The following is a 22,176-nucleotide window of genomic DNA, read 5'->3' on the forward strand; positions in this document are numbered from 1 at the left end:
GAGGAATACTGGCCAGTGTTTGATTCGGTTATCGCATTTCTTTTTTACTTGTAATTTTCCTTGGTCGCGTATCTGTTTTATTTGCATATCTTCTTTATATACATAATTGTTGACTGATAAGAGTATGTTAAGTTATTGTGTGCACCAAGGTGGTTTTATCTGTGGTTCATGACTTGATCATATTATTGTTCTGCATTTGTTAGATTTATGAACTTTACATGTGTGTAGCGAGTATCATTTATAATTCTTGCTTTTTTTTACCTCGCCTAGGTTAGTTATGATACTTGCTGAGTACATGAGGTCGGTTGTACTCATACTACACCTGGCACTTAATTATGCAGATCCAGGTGTTGGACCGAGCCATTAGTAGTTGAGACTTGTTCCTAAGTTTATCCTTCGAGAGACAAGGTAGAGCTGCATCTCGACCACAGTCACTGCGTCTCTTCACTTTTTAGCATTGTTATTTCATTCAAATAGTATTGCTATTTGTATTCCAGACTTGAACTTTTTTTTAGAACTCATGACATTGTATTTACCAGCTCCGGGGGGTTATTGTATTTCGACGTAATTATTTTTGTTATTGGTATTAGACTTGTACTATTTCTAATATTTGTGTCATTATGATCCGTTATTGTTATGTTCGGCTTGCCTAGCAAGTGTGTTAGGCGCCATCACGACTGGTTGGTGGTTTGGGGTTGTGACACTAAGGGATTGTGAATACTCTATTACTTCATCCATTTCAATTTAGATGAAGTAGTTTGACTCGGCACAGAGTTTAAGTTTAAAAAAAAGACTTTTGAAATTGTTGTCTTAAAAGCTTAAGGGGTAAAAGCTTTGTGGGGCCATGATATTTGTGTGATTATAAAAGCTTCTCATTAAGGGTAAAATTGGTAAAATAAAGAGTTTAAAGTTGAATTATTTTTAATTGTAGAAATGTGTCATTCTTTTTGGAACGGACTAATAAGGAAAGTGTGTCATCTAAATTGAAACAGAGGGAGTATTATCTGTGTGTGCATACCGCATTGAGTTGGGATGTGTTGAAGGGTCTTCTATTTGTTCATTGGTGGAATGAAACAAATTTTTGCAGCTTGTAGATGGGTGTGGACTCGGCTGGAGTCATTGATTATATAGAATTATACCACGGCAGGTCATAGGAAGATGTTGATATAAGGTCACATAGGTGGGATATCTCATGTGAGAAGGTTGGAGGTCGCCTAATTTCTTATAAGGTTTCGATGAAGAGTATTACCTTATACCCGATGGGATGCATGTTCTACGATATAGGTTCAGATCACTTGAGGAAGATAGAACGACTATCACGAGGTTAAGTGTGTATTTTGGTTGATGATCTGCGATGCATTATGGTTGGTGCAACATGAGCTTATGCGAAATTCAACTGAGTAACAGTGTGGGAACATGGCAGTTAAAGAGGAGCAGTTATCATGGGTTCTTGGGATATGTGATTGTGGTTTAGAGCCCAGTGGGAGAGTCTACCATCGGCGATTGGGTCACCTAGTCATGTGTTGTATAAATTCTGGACTAAGAAACATTTGTGGGCTAGATATAATTTTAGGAGAATGACTTCGAGGATGATTCGAGCAAGGAATTACTAGGTTCGTGTTGTATTTCACCTTGGTGATATATGGAGGTTGTGGGAGGACTCATGTTCAATATTTATCTGTAGCGGTAGTGTGTAAGGGAAGGATTTAAGCGGTTGTTTTCTTTTTGGAGTATTCATGTGCTAATGGAAAACTGATCATTTGGCATGATTTACTATATATATTCGGTACTAAGACTGAGTGGGTGACTCTCGAGAAGGTTCTGATGGATTAAAGATTCAATATGTGATATCTAAGGATTTTTGAATTTGTGTGTGACTGAAGATTCGAGGTTTGTGTTGGTTTTTGAAAGAGACTCGGAGCGTTTCTGTATCATTGTCGGTTTTGCGAGGTGGTGTTTGAGAAATGGAGGGAACAATGTCAGATTCATAGAAGGATTATTCAGAACAGGTACGTGAGTTAGAGGTACTATTGTGCATATAAGAGGGAATAAAGTGGCTCACGAGTCTGAGGACAACGAGATTTCATGTTGGGATCACTTGGGATGAGTTTTGATTGAGGTCCATAGTGTACTGGGGAAGAGTAGCGTGGCCATGAAGGTGGGTCATGTGTAATCTGAAGGAGTTGGGTCCGTTTAGCAGTGGCTTAGGTCAACATGGTAATGGAGACGATCAACTCTTTTGGTATTATAGGGCTTAACATGTGTTTTTATGGTAATATTGTTGGGTTTGGTAGTTTTGTGTGATTTGGGTGATTTGGAGAGATGTAATTCGGCTAGCTTGGTTATGTGCCTATGGATTTTGAAGAGTTTTGCGATAAATTTGAGCATGGCTTATAGTTGGCGTCTTCTACAGGCATGGAAATTTTGTTGCATGTTGTGATTCTCTCCGTAACTTAGCTCAATGGAAAGTTTCTGGTTGATAAAGTGTGTATCATATTCGTGATTCAGGGTTGATAAAGAGATTCTCATATTTTTGCATATGAGCATGATTAATGCAATGAGTTGTGTGGAATTGGGATTGCATGAACAAGGTTGCAGTTAAGCTTCAAAAGGAATGTTATGAATTCTAGACAACATGTAAAATATCTGATGTTTAAGAAAATGCTAGCACTATTTTTGTATAGCCTAAGAATGGTGTGTTTAGTGGAAGATGCATTGTGTATTCATTGTGGATCCTTGACTAGTACTATCGAAATTGCATGGCTGGTAGCCATTGATGTTTAGGTTTCGCTACTTGGTACGAAAGGTTATGGCAGTATCTTCCATGGGTTGATTGTGTATGTGTAACGTGTCAGTCATCAAGAAAAAGAGTTAGAGATCAGATGGGGATTCTAGTACTATGGTTGTTTGGAGATTATATTTCTAAGAAATAGACTATACCTTTAGTTGCGGACTGTGGAAGTGCATTCAAGATTTGACAGTTGATTGTATGTGTCATCGATGAGGTCACTGTGGATTTTTGGAAGGCTATTGACCTATTTTGGAATGACCCGAATTGGTTTGGAGGCCATTGTTAAGCGTAATGAGAATGTTTATTCTACACTGGATTGGATTCGCTCTTTCAGTGCAATATTTTCTACGGGTGTGTCATCGGGCGGAATGGATGTTATTCATGCCTTGATCCGTTTCATGCATTACTTATGCTATGATGAGTTGTGAGACGACTTGATTATTCACATGCATGTTGTGGTTGTGTTTATGCCTTGTGGAGATATTTGAGCGAGATGGCTATTGAGGTGTTGATTTGCTTATTGCACCTTAATCGTGCTTGGCCTTTTCGTAGCGCATTCTGTTATCCATCTCCCCATTGTTATGTTTATGCACTTTAACTTGCGATTATTACTCATTTGCTTGGTGAGTATGAGCATTATGGCTCGATGGGTATCCCCAGGTGGATTGGTATATGTGGATCGGGTTACACGTCGCGACGGAGTTATGTTGGATATGATTCTTTGTGCTCATTTTGTGTGTTTTATTTCTCCCTTGTGGGATTGATTAATAGCATTATGCTCTTAATGTTGTATCTGTTAAACTTGTTGGGTAGTTCTCCGTTGGTTCTTTTTCCATTATTGATCATATTTGAGTGGTTGCTTGTTGGCGCACGAATCACATCGTATGAGGTTATTGATAGTATTTGAAATGGCATGTTGATCGTGTAGCTTGTACATGGGTGAGATGAGGTTATTGGACCTGGAATCAGCGCTATCAGATTTGTATAATGTATGCTTGGAATAAGAATGTCACTAATCAGCTCAGAATTTGACAATGGTTCTTCTCAAACGAGAGAACTCCTTGACTTATTGATTTGATGGGTGGTTATTAGTTTCTACAAATTTCTTTTTTCATTACGGCATTTGCGAAGGTTTAGAAAAAGGTTTTATGTACCATGAGGTATATTACTTGTATCAGGTTTGCTAATGAGCAGCTATTATGAGCGAAAGATATTGCTATGGGCTATGAGGTATGCGGTACATCGTGTGGTTATATCTTGGGAGCATACATATATTTTGATATAACTTGTTTAGATTTATATAATTTTTATATATATAATAATTAGATCTTAGAGGGAGCTCCGAAAGATAGAATTTGGTTTTAAGGATTGCAAGCTAAGGTTGAAGGAAGAATTTTCAGTCAAGATTGTGTTAATGGGATCATATGGATTTAGGTGACATGAGATCATCCATTGTCATATGTGTGATGAGTCCTACAGTGATTTTGGAAACTTGGGAATGACTCTTGGCACGTTCGAGAATGAACGTACGTTTAAGCGGGGGAGAATATAACGACCCGATTGGTCATTTTGAGCTTTAACATTTTGTTTCGCGGTTTGAGATATTAGGTAGCTTAATATGGTACATTATGACTCGCGTGTATGGTTAGTTTTGATTTTCGAGTGGTTAAGAGTTGATTTGAAAGAGTAATTCTCAATTTAGAAGTTTTAAGTTGGAAGAGTTGACCAAGTTTTGACTTTGAGTACATGACCTCGGATTGGTGATTTGATGATTCCAACAGGTTTATATGGTGATTCTGGACTTGGGCGTATGTTCGAATTTGAATTTGGATATTCCTAGAAGGTTTTGGCTCTATTTGTCGAAATTTGGCAATTTGAAGAATTAGAGCGTTCACAAATTAGACCGGATATTGACTTTAATGGTATCATGTTTGGATTGTTGTTATGGTACTTGGAATAGGATTGTTTTGTGAGTTGGAATTTGTGTGTAAAGTTTGGTTGTAGTCCGGAATGTCTAAGTGAGGTTTGGACGCATTCGGCAAAGTTGGGATGTTTGAAAGTTAGGAGAATATCTTGACCTATGATTCTTGGTTTTAATTTTAATTGTGATATTTTGAGCCTTGGATAAATTTGGATAATGTATTTGGTCTTGTTTATATGATTGGACGAGGTCGCGTGGGGCTCAGGTGTGATTTGTGGTAGTTTGGGACTGTGGTTGAGTTTGCATAGCTAATCTTCTGGTGTTTCTGGTGTGCTTCACGTTCGCGGTCATTGGGTCGCGTTCGCATAGAGTAATTCTTGGCCATTGGATTTTTGTTCTTCACATTTGCAAGAAGGTATCCGCGTTTGCATAATGTTGGGGCTAGAAGCATCGCATTCGCGAGAAGGCATCACGCTCGCGTAGAGTAATTCTTGGCCATTGGATTTCGATTCTTCGCATTCGCAAGAAGGTATCCGCATTTGCATAGTGTTGGGGCCAGAAGCATCACGAGAAGTCATCGCGTCCGTGGAGTTTTGGGATTACTAAGTTAGGAAAAATCTTAGTAATTCCATCTGAGGGGGGTGATCTGGTTGAATTGACAAAAGATATGGACATATATAGTCTTTTATTGTTCTTGTTTGATAGAGACACAATACATATTTATGTAGGTAAAGACTTAATTATGGAGAAAGGGGATTATAATGGTATTTCTAGTAGTCAGATAACAAAGGTAGATAACACTTTAAGTCAAGTGGGTGAGCCTTTCAATATACCTTTCAGCATAGAACCAAGCATTAGTGGATCTGATTTTATTTTCTCCCCTGTGATGATGATTTAGTTGTTGGGGTTGGTAAACAAGATATAGGTTTATGTTCTTTTAATATTGAGGAGAATGAAAGAGTTACAGATAATGTTGTTGTTGTGAATGAAGATGGATATTCTCCAGTAGAATAGTCAGATTCTGAAGAAAAAAAGGCACACTAATTGTTCATGAAGTTGCGGCCATTATAAAAGAAATTATAGCAACTAAAGAAGACTTCGAAGAATAGGTTGCATGCAATGATGGTGCTAAATCTAACCAGTCTATAAACTATGAAAGTGATGTGCATGAGGAGCTAAGGATTGTGAACGGAGATGTCAAGAAGTTCAAAAAATAAAATAGGAAAAAAGTAAGAAGAAACAATGTGGTGGTTATCTAGGTGAAGTTGGGTTGGATATAGGGTTTTAAGATAATTAAAGAGAGAAAAAGGTTGAAAGGTAAATTGGTAGGGGATGAGCCATATTATGATAGTTTTGATTGTAGTTCTCTTGAATATGATGATGGACTTAAACCCTTATCTAATAATGAATGTGAAGGAGGTCAGTTGAGGGGAAGAAGAGTAGACTGGTGGTATATGATCCATTATGCAAGCTTATCATATGTCAGGTTGAGTTTGGAAGTTGAAATTGTGACTAAGTTTAAGATTACACTAACAAAGTATGCTTTGAAGAAGGGGATAAAATTAGATAAATATGTGAATAACCTTGATAGAGTAAACATTAAATATAAAGCTAGCTGTCCATGGATGTTATTTACTAGCAAGAAAGAAAAAAACTCCATAGTCAAGACCTATAATCCAAGACACAAATTCCATAGGACCAAAACAAACTTCCTTTGTAGCTCAAAATATTTAGTAGAATATCTTAAAGACGGGTTATCTCACGGCGTAGAATCAAAGGGTAAGAAATTCAAAATTGGGTAAGGAAAGAGCTAGGTATTTATGTAAGCAAGGCTATGTGTTTTAAAGACAAGGAAGCTAGTATTGCAGGAAGTCATAGGAGATCATGTGGCTGAGTTTAACAGAATTCTTGACTATAGAGATGTGCTGCTCCAAATTAACCATGGCAGCGCATATGTGGTTAAGTTAACAGATTTAGAGGATGTGAAGAAACAATTTCATTCTTTATATATTTTCTTTGATTCTATGAGTAAAGGTTTCCGACATGGTTGCAAGAAATATATAGGACTTGACGATTATGTTCTAAAGGGAATTGTAAAGGTCAACTCCTAGTAGTTGTTGCTAAGGTAAGGGTGGCAAATGGGCCGGTCCCGGCCCGGGACCGCGGGCCAAACGGGCCAGGACCGTTTGGCCCGGTTGTAGCAGGCCTGGACCGGTCTCGTGGGCCGGTCTATGATTTGGGCCCGTTAGGCCCGGGACCGTTTAGCCCGCCAGGGCCCGGGACCGGTCCGGTCCCTTAGCGGGCCAAACGGTCCCAACGGCTATTTTTTTTATTAAAAAAAAAAAATAGCCGTTGGCTATTTATAAAATAGCCATTTAATCTCCTCCCCCCTCCCAACTTTGTTTTAATCCCAAACTTTTTATAATTATACTTTTTTCCAATTTTCAACTATAAATACCCCATCATTCTTTCATTTTTCTTACAAAATCATCAATCTATCACAATCTCTCTCTAATTTTCTTCTATAATTGCTACTATTGCTTACTTTATTGTTACAATTTGTGAAACAATTGTGAAGTTGGTGAATTGAAGTCTTCAACGATAATCAATTTCCAACAAGTTGTTCATCAATTCGGTAAACTCGTTCCAACTCTTAAGTTTTAATATTATAATTTTGTTTGTTTTATTTATTTTCTATTACTTTATTAATTAAGATGGCTTCCTTAAAACAAATTTGGTAAAAATAAGGAAAAATCCAAGAGTGACGAATGTAGTGCTCAATCTGTTCCTCCTCCACTGCCCCGAGCTCCCCGAACCAAACTCCATATACGTCCTACACCTGCTATTGTTGATAGCGATAATAGTTTATTACAATTTACTGAAAGTCAATTTTGCCATAATATTAGATCTGGTGAACAATTAGACCATGAATTAATGAATGCTCTTTATTCTAATCCAACTATTGATGAAAATGATGACGAGGAAATAGATTTTGATGAAACTCAACCGGATGATGATACACCAACTAGTCCTGCTCCTGATGTTAACCCAACTAATGGTAACCGTGCTAATCCAAATGATGCCCCATTTGATACTCCTGTTACTACCCCTACTTTTTCTAGACAACCTAGTAAAAGGACGGAAACATCTCCCGTTTGGCTATTTTTTACTCAACTAATTCCAGAAAATAAGGCTAAATATAAAACTTGTGGTACGGAGTTAGTTTTTAAATATTTTGGATCGCGGAAGGGGGGGGGGGGGGGAACTTTGGCTAGACACATAATGAAACACTCTCAAGATAGAGTGAGATATCTTCGTCTGAAAGCTTTGGCCGAGGGGAAAAGTCTACCTACTCCTAGTTAGGTTGACCCTAGTACCGGTTCAAATCAATTTCAACCGGGAATTAACACTGTTACCGGTGGTATTTTATATTATGATCCAAAAAAAGATCGGGAAGAATTGGCAAAAATGGCAACTGTTATGTGTTTACCCTATAGTTTTCCTTCTGACCCTAACTTTGTGCATTATATTAGAAAGTTTTTTAATCCTACTTATAAAGGTTTTCCTCGCACAACCATAAAGAGAGATATTTATAAATATAAACATGAATATGAACAATATTTGTGCTATTTATTTACTTATATAAATTGTCGTGTTTCTATTACAACTGATATTGGTATAAGTGGTAACGACTGTGATTACCTTACTGTTACCAGTCATTGGATTGATGAGGATTGGATAATGCAAAGCGTATTATTTCTTATAGAATAATTAATTCACGTCATACAAGGCAGTTTATTGCTAGCACAGTTACAGATATTTGTAGATATTTTTGCATTAGTGATAAAATAATGTCAATTTCAATGGATAATGCTACTAGTAACACAAATGCTATAGCCTTGCTTACCACTACGCTAAATCCTACATTTAGTGATATTTTTCATGTTAGATGTATTTGTCATATTTACCATTTAATTGTGGGTGATGGTATGAGAATTTTAAATATTGAAATTGAAAAGGTTAAAATGGCTCTTAACTGGCTTTTTATTCAACCCGTAGAAGTAGACTTAGAGAATATTTTAAAAGATGCGATGAATTTGGCCTAAGAGAAAGAAAGATTCCTAAACCTTGTCCAACTAAATGAAATTATATGTATGAAAGTTTGGTTGTTGCATATGAATATAGAAACCCTATAAACTCAACATTTAATGCACATGTAAGTGATGATGATGAGCACCTTACAAATGGGGATTGAGCTAATGTTAAAATACTTGTAGAATTTTTAGAAAAAATTTATATTGCTACAAATAAATTTTCTGGGCAATATTATCCTACTATTTCTAACTGTTTAGTTTATATTGCAGAACTTGCAAATTTGTTTGCTCATTTTCAGAGGGTGGAAAAATTTATAAACTTGCTATTGATTCTATGAGAAAAAAGTTTAAAAAATATTTTTTCCTATTCTCCCTATTTATGGTGTTTCTGCTTTGTTAAATCCTTGTATGAAATTAGGAGGTCCTCATTTTTGGTATGAAACTGTTTATAATGGTTTAGCACTTAAAGATGAGGAATTGTCTCAACTTCCGGAAATAATAGCCTCAATTAGAATAAATGCTCAAACTATTTTTAATACTTATCAAGTTGCATTAAATCATGCTAGACCAAATGTTCCAACTCATTCTTCTTCTGATTCTCAATCATCTAAAAGAACTGCAGGAGTAAGAGCACTTAGTGCTTGGGCGGGGTTTAGGGGTTCTCAAGGTTCTAGTAGTAGTGATTTTTCACAACTAAATGAGCTTGAAGTTTATTTGTCGCAGGGAATTGAGGAAGTGAATTCCGACGGTTCCTTTAATCTTTTGGAATGGTGGAAGGACAAAGAAAAACACTTTCCGGTTCTTTCAAGGATGGCCCGAGATATTTTAACTATTCAAGATTCAACAGTGGCATCAGAGAGCGCTTTCAGTCAAGCAAGACTTCAACTCGGTGATTATAGAGCGTCTATGAGGGAGAGTTTGGAAAAATCAGTACTTTTCAAAGATTGGATCCGGTCGGAAAGAAGAAATTTTGGACTTGCTGAATCACAACCAGATGAAGACGAAGCTTACGAAGAAATGCTAGCTGAACTTGCGGAGGATGTTGCTTCGCCCGGAAGTGGCGATGACCAAGCAACTTTTCCGCCACCACCAACGAAAATTCCTCCGGACCTTGATAGATTTATGAAGTTTGTAAGAGATACCATGTAACTTGTATGAACAAAAGTTAGTATGTATTATGTAACTTATATTTTGGCACATCTTGATTAGTTTCTTTTTCTTCTCAATGGTGGTATTAGCACCTTGTTGTGCTCATTCCATAGGGGAATGAAGACTAAGAAAGATATTGCCATATTTTTTAATGCTATAATAAAATTACAAGGCATATCTCTTTACAATATTTTTGTCTTTAGACTTAGATATTATTTTTAACATCCTTTTGTCTTTAGACTAATATATATATACTATACTATACTATATATATATATCTTATATATAGTATATAAGCTGTATATATAGCTTATCGAATATAACTTTTATATATATACATATATATATATATATACAATTATTTAGAATATATTTTAGAATAGAATATGTTCAATATATATATATATGATTAGAATATCTTTAGAATACATTTTGAGTGAAATGAAGAAAACAAGAGGAGAGACACGATGAAATTTAGGATATAACATAAAAGGAGAGAGAGTAACAGATTGCATGATTTGTGCCTCATTAATTGTGTGCATAATTTATACAATATGCTAAGATTGTAAAAACAAATCTACCATTTTTGAAATAAACAACAAATGATATTATTTTCTTAAATAATTTTAAAAAAATACTCAGTCGTGTAACTTTCTTCATTGTTTTCTGTTGGATGTTAAGGATTAATTAATTTGTTCTAAATTATTTGATCTTTTTCTCTTATCAAATGTCAATTTTACCAATTTTCCTAGCCAATTAACTCGATATTCTTTATTCAGATTAAATGTTAGAAACAGAAAAAGTACTCTAATTTCTCTTATCAAAATGAGGAATTAATTAATTAAAAATATTATCGAGGATTCATAAAGATGATCTCAATTTGTTTGAAATTTAGGCATAATAAAAGTGACTATTTTTGTTATAGAGTTCACTTAATTTGAACTTAGAGAAGCAAAAGACATCAAATATTTTGAAACTAAGAGAGTCGTAAACACAAAGGTATTTAACAAAAAAACTAATAGTATGTTTGACCAAGCTTTTTCTTTTTTTTAAAAAAAAAATCCAAAGCATCCATCATGGCGATAGGAATTTTTAGGCATGAACTCTTACATGTATATAATTGAAAAGCAGTAAAACATGGAGGAGGATGTATCCTTTAGCCCCCAGTACATAATGAAGAATGATATGCATCATCCTTGAGGTCTACTGCTCAAATCTAATCTGCCTAGTTTGGGAGATTCTCTCCATTATATTTTGACTATAAAATATTTTACAAAAAGATAATAATCCTACTGATACTAGGAATATACAAAAAACTGTTTTATCCATTGGAAATATCATTAACAACAAACTGATTCCTTTTTGGCTTGAATCTAAAGTTTGGTATGCCTTCTCTATCCAACAATGCAGCAGCTCTAACATGGTGTGGACAGTTTGCCAAGCTGTTGCAAACCACATGATCCTTCAAACTCTCTCCCAAATTTGCCAACAGGTCAACCACCATATTAACTTCTCTGTATATGTGAACAAAAGTAAAGCATTCATCATATGATATCTTTTGAATCTGCTCCAAAATTAGTCCTATCTCCCAAGGTGGTTTCAGTTTGTTATTAATCAAAGTAACAACAAACAATGAATCAGATTCTAAAATTATATTACCTTTAGTTCTATCCCTGCACAAAAGCATTCCTTTTAGTATTGCCTTTGCTTCAGCCATATTGTTACTGCAATGGCCATAAAAACCAACAAAAGCACAAATAAAATCCCCATTCGCATCTCTAATTACATCTCTGTCACTAGAGCTTCCTAATTTACCTTTGCTACATCCGTCTGTATTTAACTTAAAGCAACCTGTCCTTGGCTTGGTCCATCTCACCACTTGGTTAGATATTACATGTTGTACCCTCTCGGTTGCTAGACAAATTTTCATCCATAACTGAGGCAACCGCAGCTTCGGAAATTTATAATTTAAAAGCGAAGTCATAAATCTACACACCTGATGAATGATGATTCTAGCAGACATATTTATCCCTTCAAACTTGGCCTTGCACCTACTCTTCCATATTTCCCAAGAGATAACAGAAGGTAAGCATTGAATTAAAGTAGCATGAACTCAATTATTAGCTATAGTTAACCACCACCCTATAGCCATTTGCCTTATGTCCCCCTAGCTCATTTAACTCCCCAACAGTTAGCAAAGTACGCCCACACTTGTCTTGAAATTTGACTCTCACAAAACAAGTGGTGACTAGGTTCTTCTTCATGCTTGGAACAACAACAACATTTAGAGGGGACAATAATTCCAAATCTGTGGATCATTTCATCAGTGGATAATCTTCCTTGAAGTAGTCTTTTCATGAAAAAAGAAACTTTGAAGGGCAATTTCTTTTGCCATATCATACTATTTTTAAAATTCCTGGTTCTGTGCTTTCTCAATTGTTCCCAGGCTGATCTACATGAAAAAGATCCAATATGGTTCAAGGTCCACACTAGATAGTCTTTCTTGTCCTCCCTAATTTGGATAGATAGAATAGAACTTACTAGATTTGTCGGTAGGACAGAGTGCAACTTTGCCTGGTTCCATCTCTCATTTTCAATAAACTCCTGGAGCTTAATATTTTTTGATGCATTACTGCGATTAATACACTTGGCCAAAGATCCCTTTTCTGTCCAGTTATCCCACCGGAGTGAAATATTCCCTTCGTCAATCCTCCAGAACACATATTTCGCAGCCTCATCCTTGATGCTCATTAATCTTCTCCAAGTATGAGACTGGTCATAAGAACTTTTCCTAGCAATAGGATGCTTGATTTTGCAGTTGTTAGCCTCCAGAATATCTTTCAACAGAGATTTTTGGGTCTTGAAGTTCCACCATATTTTAGCCACAAAAGCATTACATATATCCTGTAAAGACCTGAACCCCACCCCACCTTCCATTGTAGGAAAATAGAGATTTTCCCATGATATCCAGTGGTGCTTCTTTTTGTCATTATCCTTTCCCCAAAAACTAGGCATAATCTTTTCAGCTTGAAGTAAAGCAGTTTTAGAGGGATGCAACACAGAAAATAGGTGAAGAGGTAAAGCAGTGAGAATCGACTTTATCAATACAACTTTACCACCAAAAGAGAGAAGTTTACCCTGCCAACCTTTCAACCTGTTAGAAAATTTGGCCACTATGCCATTGAAATAAACCACCTTCTTCCTCCCAGCATAAATAGGACAACCAAGGTACTGCATTGGAAATTGATAGTGAGGACAATACAAAATATTTATAATATCACATATTCTACTACCATTGAAATTAGAAGGAACATAAAAGGCAGACTTCTGTCTATTCACTATTTGCCCAGAAGTCTTCTCATACACCTCCAACTTTGACATCATTAACTTTAGAGATAGATGATCTCCAGATGAGAACAAGATTGTATCATCCGCATAGCATAGGTGTGTGAGGGTAGGTCTGTCACGACCCCAGTTTACCCTCCGTATGATGTTGTGATGGCATCTAGTCTCTAAGACTAGGTAAGCCTAACAATTTGCGAAATAACTGAATATAAAACTGAACTCAAATCTCAACATATGAAATATAAACAACAACTGCGCTTTTTTTTAATAATTACAACTCCCAAAACTCGGTAGAAATAAGTCACAAGCTTCTAAAAAAAATACTAAGTATCTCTATACATCAGAGTCTAAAGAGAATAAGAAAAATAACATAACAAGGATAGAGGGGGACTCCGAGGTATGCGGGCGCTGGTAGATATATCTTAGAGTCTCCATGTACAGTCCAAATCACTAGTATCTGGTCTGGTAGAAAGAACCTGGATCTGCACAAAAAGATGTGCAGAAGTATAGTATGAGTACACCACAACGGTACCCGGTAAGTGCCAAGCCTAACTTCGGTAGAGTAGTGACGAGGTCAGGTCAGGGCCCTACTGGTTTAAAAGAAAAGCAAGGCAAAAGATAATAATAATATTTTGAAATGACTGAGAATTTAGACAACGAGAAATTTCAGAAAATAACCGCACATCAAATAGAGATAAATAACAGGGGTGCTCCCGAGGTATCGCCTCGTAAACCCAAATGCAAATGCTTAACAGGGGGATCTCCCGATGTACCATCTCGTAGCCCCAAAGGTAAATATGCAAACAGGGGGATCTCCCGAGGTACTGCCTCGTAGTCCCAAAAGTAAATATACACGACAGGGGGATCTCCCGAGGTACTGTCTCGTAGTCCCAAAAGTAAATATGCAAACAGGGGGATCTCCCGAGGTATCGCCTCGTAGTCCCAAAAGTAAATATGAAACTCATAAATTATGGAACCACGAATTTACGGCAAGGAATCTTACAGTTAAAGACCGAATACAATAATCGAGGAAATATGTAATTCAACTAAGCATGTTGCGCGAATTTTAAGTAAAGGTTAAGACACGTAGACATGCGATACTAGGCTAAACATAACAGCTACACGTGCTAAGGCAACTCAGTTAAGGAATTTAAAATAAGTCTACTCAGCAAGAACCAGAATTTCCATAATTAGCCCGTGTACGCACTAGTCACCTCGCGTACACGACGCTCACATATCACAAATTATTACAATAGTACCAAATCCTAAGGGAATTTCTCCCACACAAGGTTAGACAAGTCACTTACCTCAAAGCTCGCTCAATCAATCGATAAGGATGTCTTTCCCTCGATTTTACGACTCTGAATGGCCCAAATCTAGCCAATAGAAATTACATACCATGAATACAACTACAAAAAACTAATTTAATTAATAAATTTACGACTTTAGAAAAGAATCGAAAAATCGCTCCAAAAATTCGACTAGGGCCACGTCTCGAAATTGGGTAAAAGTCATAAAATACAAACACTCATTCGACCACGAGTCCAACCATACCAATTTTACCAAAATCCGACATCAACTCGACTCTCAAATAATCAAATCAAACTCTCAAAATCCCTAGCCTCAAACTCCCAAATTTCACCTTAAATACACACAAACTAGGTGGGAAAATCAATGGAAAAATAAGGTTATTGATCAAAAATGAGTACAAGAGACTTACCTCAAGGAATCCCTCAAAAATGCTCTCAAAAATTGCGAAGACCCGAGCTTAAAATATTTAAAATAAAGCAAAATCGCGAACCCTTGTATTTAAGTGTTCTGTCCAGCATTTCCGCTTCTACGAAAATTTAGCCGCATCTGCGGCGTCGCAGAAGAGACAACTTATCCGCTTCTGCGGGACTCCCAGCCGCTTCTGCGGTCCCAGCTTCCTTTCCATATTATGCTTCTACGGTTCAAAGCCTGCTTCTGCGGGTGTGCATCTACGCAAACTCGCCTGCTTCTACGGACAGGCCTCCCAAGCACTCGTCTGTTTCTGCGATCCCTCTTCCGCAGAAGCGACTCCGTTTCTGCAACAGTCACACCACACCTGCGACCACATGCCATCTCCTCCAGTTCCACTTCTGCGCTCAAATATTCGCTTCTGCGAGCTCGCACCTGCGGTCAATCTTGTGTAGGTGCGATTACACCAAAACTGGTGCCTTCACCCATTCTCTCAAGTCCAAATTTGATCCGTTAACCATCCGGAATTCACCCGAGGCCCCCGGGACCTCCAAAAAACTTACCAACAAGTCCTAAAACATCATATGGACTTAGTCGAGCCTTTATATCACATCAAAGAATGCTAAAAATACGAATTGCACATCGATTCAAGACTAATGAACTTTAAAACTTCAAACTTCTAGATCTGATGCTGAAACCTATCAAATCAGGTCCGATTGACCTCAAATTTTGCACAAAAGTCATAAATGACATTACAGACCTACTCCAACTTCCGGAATCGAAATGTGACTCCGATATCAAAAAGTCCACTCCTGATCAAACTTCCCAAAAATCATAAAAAATTTTAAACTTTCGCCAATAGACACTAAAATGATCTACGAACCTCCAATTCAACATCCGAACACGCTCCTAAGACCAAAATCACCCTAGAGAGCTATAGAAACCATCAAAAGCCCATTCCGGAGTCGTCTTACACAATTCAAACTACGGTCGATTCCTATGACTTAAACTTCTATTTTAGGGACTATATGTCCCATTTCACTCCGAAATCAAAAACAAATCCTCCTGACAAGTTACGTAACCACAAAATAAAATAGAGGGAGAAATAAATAGGGGTTCAGGGCTAGTATTATCAAAGAAACCGGCCGGGTCATTACATCCTCCCCCTCTTAAAACAAACGTTCATCCTCAAACGAGTATAGAGACATACCTGAATTGGTGAAAAGATGAGGATAACGGTTGTTCATATCATGCCCGGTCTCCCAAGTCGCCTCCTCGACTGGATAACCCTTCCACTGAACCTTTACTGAAGCAATGCTCTTCGACCTCAACTTCCGAACCTGTCTGTCCAAAATGGCCACCGGCTCCTCAACATAAGATAGGTCCTTGTCCAACTGGACTGAGCTGAAGTCTAACACATGAGATGGATCGTCGTGATACTTCCGGAGCATGGAAACATGGAATACTGGATGAACTGCAGAGATACTAGGTGGTAGTGCAAGTATGTAAGCCACCTCTCCAACTCTCTCAAGAATCTCAAAAGGCCCGATATACCTAGGGCTTAACTTGCCCTTATTTCCGAATCTCATAACACCCTTCATGGGTGAAACCCAGAGCAAGACCCGCTCCCCAACCATGAATGCAATGTCGTGAACCATCCGATCCGCATAACTCTTCTGCTTAGACTGGGCTATACGAAGTCGATCTTGAATCAATTTAACCTTTTCCAAGGCATCCTAAACCAAGTTTGTGCACAAGAGCCTAGCCTCGCCCGACTCGAACCAACCCACTGGAGACTGGCAACGTCTACCATACAAAGTCTCATACGGGGCCATCTGAATGCTCGCCTAATAACTGTTGTTGTAGGCAAACTCCACAAGTGGCAAGAACTGATCCAAGAACCCCCAAAATACATCACATACGCACGAAGCATATCCTCCAATATCTGAATAGTGGGACTGCTCATCCGTCTGAGGGTCAAATATTGTACTCAACGCCACCCGAGTACCCAACTCACGCTGTACGGCTCTCCAGAACTGCGATGTAAACTGCGTACCCCGGTCAGAGATGATAGATATCGGTACGCCATGAAGTTTGACAATCTCGCGAATGTAAATCGGAGCCAGCTGCTCCGAAGAGTAAGTAGTAACTACAGGAATGAAATGAGCTGACTTGGTCAATCTATCCACAATCACCCATACTCTATCGAACTTTCTCTGAGTCCGTGGGAGACCAACAATGAAACCCATAGTGATCCGCTCCCATTTCCACTATGGAATCTCCAACTTCTGAGGCAATCCACCCGGTCGCTGATGCTCATACTTCACCTGTTGACAATTTAGGCACCGAGCTACATATTCCACTATGTCTTTATTTATTTGCCTCCACCAATAGTGCTGCCTCAAGTCCTGATACATCTTCGCGACACCTAGATGAATGGAGTACCGCGAACTGTGAGCCACCTGGAGAATCAACTCACACAAGCCATCTACATTAGGCACACATAGCCTGCCCTGCATCTGTAATACACCGTCATCTCCAATAGTGACTTCCTTGGCATCACCGTGCTGAACCGTGTCCTTAAGGACAAGGAGATGAGGGTCATCATACTGACGCTCTTTGATACAATCATAAAGAGAAGACTAAGAAATCACACAAGCCAAAACTATTCTCGGCTCGGAAACATCCATTCTGACAAACTAGTTGGCCAATGCCTGAACATCCAAGGCTAAAGGCCTCTATGCTACTGGTAGATATGCTAAACTTCCCAAACTCTCCGCCTTGCGACTCAAGGCATCGGCCACCACATTGGCCTTCCCGGGATGATAGAAAATGGTGATGTCATAATCCTTAAGCAATTCCAACCATCTCCGCTGCCGCAAGTTAAGATCCTTCTGTTTAAACAGATGTTGTAGACTCCGGTGATCAGTAAAAACCTCACAAGGGACACCATACAAATAGTGCCACCAGATATTCAAGGCATGAACAATAGCTCCTAACTCGAGGTCGTGGACAGGATAGTTCTTCTCATGCACCTTCAGTTTTCTAGACGCGTAGGCAATCACCCTACCGTCCTGCATCAACACCGCACCGAGACTAATACGCGATGCATCACAATATACCGTATAGGACCCCGATCCATTAGGAAACACTAACACCGGGTTGTAGTCAAAGCAATCTTGAGCTTTTGAAAGCTCTCCTCACAATCCTCGGTCCACCTGAACGGAGCACCCTTCTGGGTCAATCTGGTCATAAGTGCTGCAATAGATGAGAAACCCTATACAAATCGACGGTAGTACCCCGTCAAACCAAGAAAATTCCGAATCTCCGTAGCTGAGGACGGTCTAGGCCAACTCTGCACTGCTTCAATCTTCTTCGGATCTACCTTGATCCCTTCACTCGATACTACATGACCCAAAAATGCCACTGAATCTAGCCAGAATTCACACTTCAGAAATTTTGCATACAAATTCTTATCTCTCAAGGTCTGAAGCATAGTCCTCAGGTGGTGCTAATGATCCTCCCGAGTCCGGGAGTACACCAGAATATCGTCAATAAACACAATGATGAAAGAGTCAAGATAGGGCTGAAATACACTGTTCATCAAGTGCATGAATGCTGATGGGGCATTGGTCAGCCCAAAAGACATCACAAGGAACTCGTAATGACCATACCGAGTCCGAAAAGCAGTCTTTGGGACATCTGGCTCCCGAATCTTCAACTGATGATAGCCTGAACGCAAGTCGATCTTAGAGAACACTCTGGCACCCCGAAGCTGATCAAATAGGTCATCAATACGTGGCAATGGATACCTGTTCTTCACTGTAACCTCGTTTAACTAGCAATAATCAATACACATTCGCATAGAACCATCCTTCTTCTTTACAAACAAGACAGGAGCACCCCAAGGCGACACACTGGGCCGAATGAACCCTTTATCAAGTAACTCCTGTAACTACTCCTTTAACTCTTTCAACTCTGCTGGGGCCATACGATAAAGTGAAATAGAAATGGGCTGAGTGCCCGGTAATAAATTAATGCCAAAGTCAATATCTCTGTCGGGCGACATGCCTGGAAGATTTGTCGGGAATATATCTGAATAGTCCCTCACTATCGGAACTGACTCGACAGTATGAGTATCAACACTAATATCCCTTACATAGGCCATATACACATCATAACCCTTCTCAACCATTCGCTGAGCTTTAAGAAATGAGACAACCCTGCTAGGAAAATGATCTAAGGTACCTCTCCACTCCAGCTGCGGTAGACCTAGCATAGCCAATGTCATAGTCTTGGCGTGATAATCAAGGATAGCGTGATAGGGTGACAACCAGTCCATACCCAAAATAACATCGAAATCCACCATACTGAGCAATAATAAATCGGCTCTGGTCTCCAAACCACTAAGAACAATCAAACACGACCGATACATATGGTCAACAACAATAGAATCACCCACGGGTGTAGACACATAGACAGGTGAACTCAGAGAATCACGGGATACACCCAAATATGAAGCAAAATAAGATGACACATAGGAATAAGTGGAGCCTAGATCAAATAAAACTGATGCATCTTTATGACAGACCAGAACAATACCTGTGATGACAGAATCAGATGCAACTGCCTTCGTCCTAGTAGGAAGGGCGTAATATCTGGCCTGGCCTCCCCCTTTAGGACGACCTCTACCTGTCCGACCTCCACCTCTAGCTGGTTGTGCAGGTGGGGTGGTAGTTGGTGTTGTAATCATAGCCTGAGGACCCGGTGGAGCACGCGGTGCTTGAGAAATCTGTGGAGGTGCACCACTCCTGAATTCGAGGCAATACCTCACCACATGACGAGTGTCGCCACACTCAAAACAAGCTCTCGGAGGACGTGGTTGCTGCGACTATCCTGATTGACTGACTGACCACTGAAAGCACCCCGTACAGGGAGGTACACTAGACATTGGCAGTGTATAATAGGGATCTTGGGGCATAGGAGTGGTCGGAGCACCGCTGGCAGCTGGAAGTGCTGAATGAACAAGGCGACCCATATAACCCCTGCCCTGACGAGCTATAGCTGGGGCACGAGTACCACTATAAGTGCCAGACTCTCGAGACCTCTTAGCCTCTCTCTCCTCTTTGTCCCGAGTCAGCATACCCTCCAACCTCCTAGCAATCCTTACTACCTGCTGGTACGCAATATCCATCTCTAACTCTCGGGCCATGTTCAATCTGATACTGGGATTGAGCCCCTCAATAAACCGACAAACCCGCTCTCGAACAGTAGCAACCAAGGCCGGTGCATGCCTAGCCAAATCGCTGAATCGGACCACATACTCTGACACAGTCATAGAACCCTGGCGCAACTGCTCAAACTCTGTACGCCATGCATCTCTGAGACTCTGGGGAATATACTCCCTCAAGAACATATCTGAGAACTGAGCCCAAGTGAGTGAAGCTTCCTCAGCCGGACTATCCAACTCGTATGCGCGACACCACTGATAGGCCGCTCCTCTAAACTGGAGCGTAGTGAAAGAAACCCCACTAGTATCCACAACACCCATAGTACGGAGGATACAGTGGCACTCCTCAAGAAAACCCTGGGCATCCTATGACGCTAAGCCACTGAAAGTAGGAGGGTGGTACTTTTTGTACCTCTCGATCTTGAGTTGCTCCGCCTCAGAAACTACTGCCCTAACCCCGGGCTGAACTGGAGCTACCGGCTGCATCGATATGATCGTCGGAACATGGTCGATCTGAACCCGCTGCTCTGGGGTACTGGCAACGGGCTTCTGTGCTTCTCCACCGGCCTGAGATGTGGCAGGAGTAAGAGGTATCAATCCTGCCTGAGCCAAGGTACTGACATATGCTCAAAAACTGGGCTAGAGTCTCCTGGAGGGCTGGTGCAGTAACATGCGTCTCAGGTGCCTGCCCCCCAACTGGAGCTATTGGTGGCTCCTCTGTAGCTGCTCGTGCGGGTGCTCTAGCTGCACCATGTGGACGTCATCATCCTCTTCCCTGGCCCCGACCTCTCATGGCTCTAGTAGGAGGGCGCGGGTGTCTGGTCATCTGATCCAGTTATACGTGTCCTCACCATATGTGAGAGAATAGAAATACAGAAATTTAGAATCCGAAACCAAAATCTCGCACGATAAGGAATCAAAGAAGTGAAGCTTTCCTTAAAAGTTCCATAGCCTCCCGAAAATAAGTACAGACATCTCCGTACTGATCCGCAAGACTCTACTAAACCTTCTTGTGACTCATAATACCTATGAACCTAGAGCTCTGATACCAACTTATCACGATCCCAGTTTTCCCTCCGTAGCATGTTGTGATGGCTTAACAATTTGTGGAATAACTGAATATAAAACTGAACTCAAATCTCAACATATGAAATATAAACAAGAACTGTGATTTTTTTAATAATTACAACTCCCAAAACTCGGTAGAAATAAGTCACAAGCTTCTAAGGAAAAATACTAAGTATCTCTATACATTAGAGTCTAAAGAGAATAAGAAAAATAACATAACAATGATAGAGGGGGACTCCGAGGTCTGTGGACGCTGGCAGATCTACCTTGAAGTCTGCACGTACAGTCTAGCTCATTGGTATCTGGTCTGGTAGGAAGAACCTGGATCTGCACAAAATGATATACAAAAGTATAGTATGAGTACACCATAACGGTACCCGGTAAGTGCCAAGCCTAACCTCGGTAGAGTAGTGACGAGGACAGGTCAGGGCCCTATGGGTTTAAAAGAAAAGCAAGCCAGAAGATAATAATAATTTTTTGAAATGACTGAGAATTTAAACAACGAGAAATTTCAGAAAATAACCGCACAACAAATAGAGGTAAATAACAGAGGCGCTCCTGAGGTATCGCCTCGTAAACCCAAATACAAATGCTCAATATGGGGATCTCCCGAGGTACCGCCTCATAGTCCCAAAAGTAAATATACAAACAGAGGGATCTCCCGAGGTACCACCTCGTAGTCCCAAAAGTAAATATGTACGACAGGGGGAATCTCCTGATGTACCGCCTCGTAGTCCCAAAAATAAATATGCACGACATAGGGATCTCTCGAGGTACCTCCTCGTAGTCCCAAAAGTAAATATGCAAACAGGGGGATCTCCCGAGATATCGCCTCGTAGTCCCAAAAGTAAATATAAAA

The sequence above is a fragment of the Nicotiana tomentosiformis genome, chromosome 7 (assembly GCF_000390325.3).
Source record: "Nicotiana tomentosiformis chromosome 7, ASM39032v3, whole genome shotgun sequence".
NCBI lineage: Eukaryota > Viridiplantae > Streptophyta > Magnoliopsida > Solanales > Solanaceae > Nicotiana > Nicotiana tomentosiformis.